The 6,167-nt window shown below is 47.1% G+C and overlaps 11 non-coding genes and 1 pseudogene across 11 annotated transcripts; all 12 read left to right on the top strand.

Moving 5' to 3' along the window:
- The first annotated feature begins 236 nt into the window (after positions 1-236).
- Positions 237-355, top strand: LOC125606227. Its single transcript, XR_007337644.1, has one exon. It is a non-coding gene; the product is annotated as a 5S ribosomal RNA (ribosomal RNA).
- A 381-nt stretch (positions 356-736) lies between these two features.
- LOC125606243 lies at positions 737-853 on the top strand. Its single transcript, XR_007337660.1, has one exon. It is a non-coding gene; the product is annotated as a 5S ribosomal RNA (ribosomal RNA).
- A 376-nt stretch (positions 854-1,229) lies between these two features.
- On the top strand, positions 1,230-1,347 carry LOC125606237. The gene has a single exon (XR_007337654.1). It is a non-coding gene; the product is annotated as a 5S ribosomal RNA (ribosomal RNA).
- Positions 1,348-1,723: 376 nt separating this feature from the next.
- LOC125606229 lies at positions 1,724-1,842 on the top strand. The gene has a single exon (XR_007337646.1). It is a non-coding gene; the product is annotated as a 5S ribosomal RNA (ribosomal RNA).
- A 375-nt stretch (positions 1,843-2,217) lies between these two features.
- Positions 2,218-2,336, top strand: LOC125606228. Its single transcript, XR_007337645.1, has one exon. It is a non-coding gene; the product is annotated as a 5S ribosomal RNA (ribosomal RNA).
- A 377-nt stretch (positions 2,337-2,713) lies between these two features.
- On the top strand, positions 2,714-2,835 carry LOC125606233. The gene has a single exon (XR_007337650.1). It is a non-coding gene; the product is annotated as a 5S ribosomal RNA (ribosomal RNA).
- Positions 2,836-3,209: 374 nt separating this feature from the next.
- LOC125606238 lies at positions 3,210-3,327 on the top strand. The gene has a single exon (XR_007337655.1). It is a non-coding gene; the product is annotated as a 5S ribosomal RNA (ribosomal RNA).
- A 382-nt stretch (positions 3,328-3,709) lies between these two features.
- Positions 3,710-3,829, top strand: LOC125606244 (annotated as a pseudogene).
- A 374-nt stretch (positions 3,830-4,203) lies between these two features.
- Positions 4,204-4,322, top strand: LOC125606224. The gene has a single exon (XR_007337641.1). It is a non-coding gene; the product is annotated as a 5S ribosomal RNA (ribosomal RNA).
- A 373-nt stretch (positions 4,323-4,695) lies between these two features.
- Positions 4,696-4,813, top strand: LOC125606239. The gene has a single exon (XR_007337656.1). It is a non-coding gene; the product is annotated as a 5S ribosomal RNA (ribosomal RNA).
- A 371-nt stretch (positions 4,814-5,184) lies between these two features.
- Positions 5,185-5,303, top strand: LOC125606225. The gene has a single exon (XR_007337642.1). It is a non-coding gene; the product is annotated as a 5S ribosomal RNA (ribosomal RNA).
- A 376-nt stretch (positions 5,304-5,679) lies between these two features.
- On the top strand, positions 5,680-5,797 carry LOC125606235. Its single transcript, XR_007337652.1, has one exon. It is a non-coding gene; the product is annotated as a 5S ribosomal RNA (ribosomal RNA).
- Positions 5,798-6,167: the final 370 nt, after the last annotated feature.

The raw sequence follows: 6,167 nt of genomic DNA on the forward strand, positions 1-6,167 counted from the left end.
TTTCGGGCTCAAATTCAGCCGTTTTGACCCTCAAACGGGCTGCGAAAGTTGGAAAGTTTGGCACGTAAAAAAGATCGAAAGCGGATTCTCAGGTGTTTTTGATGCTTTCTTAACGCCGTTAACCTCGATGCACTTTTCGCTCGAAACAAAACGGCAAGAAAATCATGTGGGCCCCACGGCCTTACACTTGGATTGGCCGGGAAAATGATATATAGAAACGAGAGTGATGTACTGACGGGTGCGATCATACCAGCACTAATGCACCGGATCCCATCAGAACTCCGCAGTTAAGCGTGCTTGGGCGAGAGTAGTACTAGGATGGGTGACCTCCCGGGAAGTCCTCGTGTTGCACCCTTTTTTATTTTTTAATTTTTTTTTTACCTTAAAACGAGTCTAAACTTGGAAACCTCATAACTTTTGAACCGTGAGGAACTACGTCGCCCATAGCACCATTTCGGAAAGCCCCAGAAACCATAATGGGCGGTGGTGAATAGGGGGGCGCAATTTTTCGGGCTCAAATTCAGCCGTTTTGACCCTCAAACGGGCTGCGGAAAGTTATGGCACGTAAAAAAGATCGAAAGCGGATTCTCAAGGTGTTTTTGATGCTTTCTTAACGCCGTTAACCTCGATGCACTTTTTCGCTCGAAACAAAACGGCAAGAAAATCATGTGGGCCCCCCGGCCTTACTTGGATTGGCCGGGAAAATGATATATAGAAACGAGAGTGATGTACTGACGGGTGCGATCATACCAGCACTAATGCACCGGATCCCATCAGAACTCCGCAGTAAGCGTGCTTGGGCGAGAGTAGTACTAGGATGGGTGACCTCCGGGAAGTCCTCGTGTTGCACCCCTTTTATTTTTTAATTTTTTTTTAGCCTAAAACGAGTTTAAACTTGGAAACCTCATAACTTTTGAACCGTGAGGAACTACGTCGCCCATAGCACCATTTCGGAAAGCCCCAGAAACCATAATGGGCGGTGAATAGGGGGCGCAATTTTTCGGGCTCAAATTCAGCCGTTTTGACCCTCAAACGGGCTGCGGAAAGTTATGGCACGTAAAAAAGATCGAAAGCGGATTCTCAAGGTGTTTTTGATGCTTTCTTAACGCCGTTAACCTCGATGCACTTTTCGCTCGAAACAAAACGGCAAGAAAATCATGTGGGCCCCACGGCCTTACACTTGGATTGGCCGGGAAAAGGATATATAGAAACGAGAGTGATGTACTGACGGGTGCGATCATACCAGCACTAATGCACCGGATCCCATCAGAACTCCGCAGTAAGCGTGCTTGGGCGAGAGTAGTACTAGGATGGGTGACCTCCCGGGAAGTCCTCGTGTTGCACCCCTTTTTATTTTTTAATTTTTTTTTAGCCTAAAACGAGTTTAAACTTGGAAACCTCATAACTTTTGAACCGTGAGGAACTACGTCGCCCATAGCACCATTTCGGAAAGCCCCAGAAACCATAATGGGCGGTGAATAGGGGGCGCAATTTTTCGGGCTCAAATTCAGCCGTTTTGACCCTCAAACGGGCTGCGGAAAGTTATGGCACGTAAAAAAGATCGAAAGCGGATTCTCAAGGTGTTTTGATGCTTTCTTAACGCCGTTAACCTCGATGCACTTTTCGCTCGAAACAAAACGGCAAGAAAATCATGTGGGCCCCACGGCCTTACACTTGGATTGGCCGGGAAAAGGATATATAGAAACGAGAGTGATGTACTGACGGGTGCGATCATACCAGCACTAATGCACCGGATCCCATCAGAACTCCGCAGTTAAGCGTGCTTGGGCGAGAGTAGTACTAGGATGGGTGACCTCCCGGGAAGTCCTCGTGTTGCCCCTTTTTATTTTTTAATTTTTTTTAGCCTAAAACGAGTCTAAACTTGGAAACCTCATAACTTTTGAACCGTGAGGAACTACGTCGCCCATAGCACCATTTCGGAAAGCCCCAGAAACCATAATGGGCGGTGAATAGGGGGCGCAATTTTTCGGGCTCAAATTCAGCCGTTTTGACCCTCAAACGGGCTGCGGAAAGTTATGGCACGTAAAAAAGATCGAAAGCGGATTCTCAAGGTGTTTTTGATGCTTTCTTAACGCCGTTAACCTCGATGCACTTTTTCGCTCGAAACAAAACGGCAAGAAAATCATGTGGGCCCCACGGCCTTACACTTGGATTGGCCGGGAAAATGATATATAGAAACGAGAGTGATGTACTGACGGGTGCGATCATACCAGCACTAATGCACCGGATCCCATCAGAACTCCGCAGTTAAGCGTGCTTGGGCGAGAGTAGTACTAGGATGGGTGACCTCCCGGGAAGTCCTCGTGTTGCCCCCCTTTTTATTTTTTATTTTTTTTTAGCCTAAAACGAGTTTAAACTTGGAAACCTCATAACTTTTGAACCGTGAGGAACTACGTCGCCCATAGCACCATTTCGGAAAGCCCCAGAAACCATAATGGGCGGTGAATAGGGGGCGCAATTTTTCGGGCTCAAATTCAGCCGTTTTGACCCTCAAACGGGCTGCGGAAAGTTATGGCACGTAAAAAAGATCGAAAGCGGATTCTCAAGGTGTTTTTGATGCTTCTTAACGCCGTTAACCTCGATGCACTTTTCGCTCGAAAAAAACGCAAGCAAGAAAATCATGTGGGCCCCACGGCCTTACACTTGGATTGGCCGGGAAAAGGATATATAGAAACGAGAGTGATGTACTGACGGGTGCGATCATACCAGCACTAATGCACCGGATCCCATCAGAACTCCGCAGTTAAGCGTGCTTGGGCGAGAGTAGTAGTACTAGGATGGGTGACCTCCCGGGAAGTCCTCGTGTTGCACCCCTTTTTATTTTTTAATTTTTTTTAGCCTAAAACTAGTTTAAACTTGGAAACCTCATAACTTTTGAACCGTGAGGAACTACGTCGCCCATAGCACCATTTCGGAAAGCCCCAGAAACCATAATGGGCGGTGAATAGGGGGCGCAATTTTTCGGGCTCAAATTCAGCCGTTTTGACCCTCAAACGGGCTGCGGAAAGTTATGGCACGTAAAAAAGATCGAAAGCGGATTTCAAGTTGTTTTGATGCTTTCTTAACGCCGTTAACCTCGATGCACTTTTTCGCTGAAACAAAAAAGCAAGAAAATCATGTGGGGCCCACGGCCTTACACTTGGATTGGCCGGGAAAATGATATATAGAAACGAGAGTGATGTACTGACGGGTGCGATCATACCAGCACTAATGCACCGGATCCCATCAGAACTCCGCAGTAAGCGTGCTTGGGCGAGAGTAGTACTAGGATGGGTGACCTCCCGGGAAGTCCTCGTGTTGCACCCCTTTTTATTTTTTAATTTTTTTTAACCTTAAAACGAGTCTAAACTTGGAAACCTCATAACTTTTGAACCGTGAGGAACTACGTCGCCCATAGCACCATTTCGGAAAGCCCCAGAAACCATAATGGGCGGTGAATAGGGGGCGCAATTTTTCGGGCTCAAATTCAGCCGTTTTGACCCTCAAACGGGCTGCGGAAGTTATGGCACGTAAAAAAAGATCGAAAGCGGATTTTCAGGTGTTTTTGATGCTTTCTTAACGCCGTTAACCTCGATGCACTTTTTCGCTCGAAACAAAACGGCAAGAAAATCATGTGGGCCCCACGGCCTTACACTTGGATTGGCCGGGAAAAAGGATATATAGAAACGAGAGTGAGTGATGTACTGACGGGTGCGATCATACCAGCACTAATGCACCGGATCCCATCAGAACTCCGCAGTAAGCGTGCTTGGCGAGAGTGAGAGTACTAGGATGGGTGACCTCCCGGGAAGTCCTCGTGTTGCACCCCTTTTTATTTTTAATTTTTTTTTTAGCCTAAAACGAGTCTAAACTTGGAAACCTCATAACTTTTGAACCGTGAGGAACTACGTCGCCCATAGCACCATTTCGGAAAGCCCCAGAAACCATAATGGGCGGTGAATAGGGGCGCATTTTTCGGGCTCAAATTCAGCCGTTTTGACCCTCAAACGGGCTGCGGAAAGTTATGGCACGTAAAAAAGATCGAAAGCGGATTCTCAGGTGTTTTTGATGCTTTCTTAACGCCGTAACCTCGATGCACTTTTTCGCTCGAAACAAAACGGCAAGAAAATCATGTGGGCCCCACGGCCTTACACTTGGATTGGCCGGGAAAATGATATATAGAAACGAGAGTGATGTACTGACGGGTGCGATCATACCAGCACTAATGCACCGGATCCCATCAGAACTCCGCAGTTAAGCGTGCTTGGGCGAGAGTAGTACTAGGATGGGTGACCTCCCGGGAAGTCCTCGTGTTGCACCCCTTTTTTTTTTTTTTATTTTTTAGCCTAAAACGAGTTTAAACTTGGAAACCTCATAACTTTTGAACCGTGAGGAACTACGTCGCCCATAGCACCATTTCGGAAAGCCCAGAAACCATAATGGGCGGTGAATAGGGTGGCGCAATTTTCGGGCTCAAATTCAGCCGTTTTGACCCTCAAACGGGCTGCGGAAAGTTATGGCACGTAAAAAAGATCGAAAGCGGATTCTCAGGGTGTTTTGATGCTTTCTTAACGCCGTTAACCTCGATGCACTTTTTCGCTCGAAAAAAACGGCAAGAAAATCATGTGGGCCCCACGGCCTTACACTTGGATTGGCCGGGAAAAGGATATATAGAAACGAGAGTGATGTACTGACGGGTGCGATCATACCAGCACTAATGCACCGGATCCCATCAGAACTCCGCAGTAAGCGTGCTTGGGCGAGAGTAGTACTAGGATGGGTGACCTCCCGGGAAGTCCTCGTGTTGCACCCCTTTTATTTTTTAATTTTTTTAGCCTAAAACGAGTTTAAACTTGGAAACCTCATAACTTTTGAACCGTGAGGAACTACGTCGCCCATAGCACCATTTCGGAAAGCCCCAGAAACCATAATGGCGGGTGATAGGGGGCGCAATTTTTCGGGCTCAAATTCAGCCGTTTTGACCCTCAAACGGCTGCGGAAAGTTATGGCACGTAAAAAAGATCGAAAGCGGATTCTCAGGTGTTTTTGATGCTTTCTTAACGCCGTTAACCTCGATGCACTTTTTCGCTCGAAACAAAACGGAAGAAAATCATGTGGGGCCCACGGCCTTACACTTGGATTGGCCGGGAAAAGGATATATAGAAACGAGAGTGATGTACTGACGGGTGCGATCATACCAGCACTAATGCACCGGATCCCATCAGAACTCCGCAGTTAAGCGTGCTTGGGCGAGAGTAGTACTAGGATGGGTGACCTCCCGGGAAGTCCTCGTGTTGCACCCCTTTTTATTTTTTATTTTTTTTTAGCCTAAAAACGAGTTTAAACTTGGAAACCTCATAACTTTGAACCGTGAGGAACTACGTCGCCCATAGCACCATTTCGGAAAGCCCCAGAAACCATAATGGGCGGTGAATAGGGGGCGCAATTTTTCGGGCCAAATTCAGCCGTTTTGACCCTCAAACGGGCTGCGGAAAGTTATGGCACGTAAAAAAAGATCGAAAGCGGATTTCAAGGTGTTTTTGATGCTTTCTTAACGCCATTAACCTCGATGCACTTTTCGCTCGAAACAAAAACGGCAAGAAAATCATGGGGGCCCCACGGCCTTACACTTGGATTGGCCGGGAAAATGATATATAGAAACGAGAGTGATGTACTGACGGGTGCGATCATACCAGCACTAATGCACGGATCCCATCAGAACTCCGCAGTTAAGCGTGCTTGGGCGAGAGTAGTACTAGGATGGGTGACCTCCCGGGAAGTCCTCGTGTTGCACCCTTTTTATTTTTTATTTTTTTTACTTTAAAACGAGTCTAAACTTGGAACCTCATAACTTTGAACCGTGAGGAACTACGTCGCCCATAGCACCATTTCGGAAAGCCCCAGAAACCATAATGGGCGGTGAATAGGGGGCGCAATTTTTCGGGCTCAAATTCAGCCGTTTTGACCTCAAACGGGCTGCGGAAAGTTATGCACGTAAAAAAGATCGAAAGCGGATTCTCAAGGTGTTTTTGAGCTTTCTTAACGCCGTTAACCTCGATGCACTTTTCGCTCGAAACAAAACGGCAGAAATCATGTGGGCCCCACGGCCTTACACTTGGATTGGCCGGAAACTGAGATATAGAAACGAGAGTGAGTACTGAAGGGTG

Source organism: Brassica napus, unplaced genomic scaffold (genome assembly GCF_020379485.1).
Source record: "Brassica napus cultivar Da-Ae unplaced genomic scaffold, Da-Ae ScsIHWf_830;HRSCAF=1184, whole genome shotgun sequence".
Taxonomy (NCBI): Eukaryota; Viridiplantae; Streptophyta; class Magnoliopsida; order Brassicales; family Brassicaceae; genus Brassica; species Brassica napus.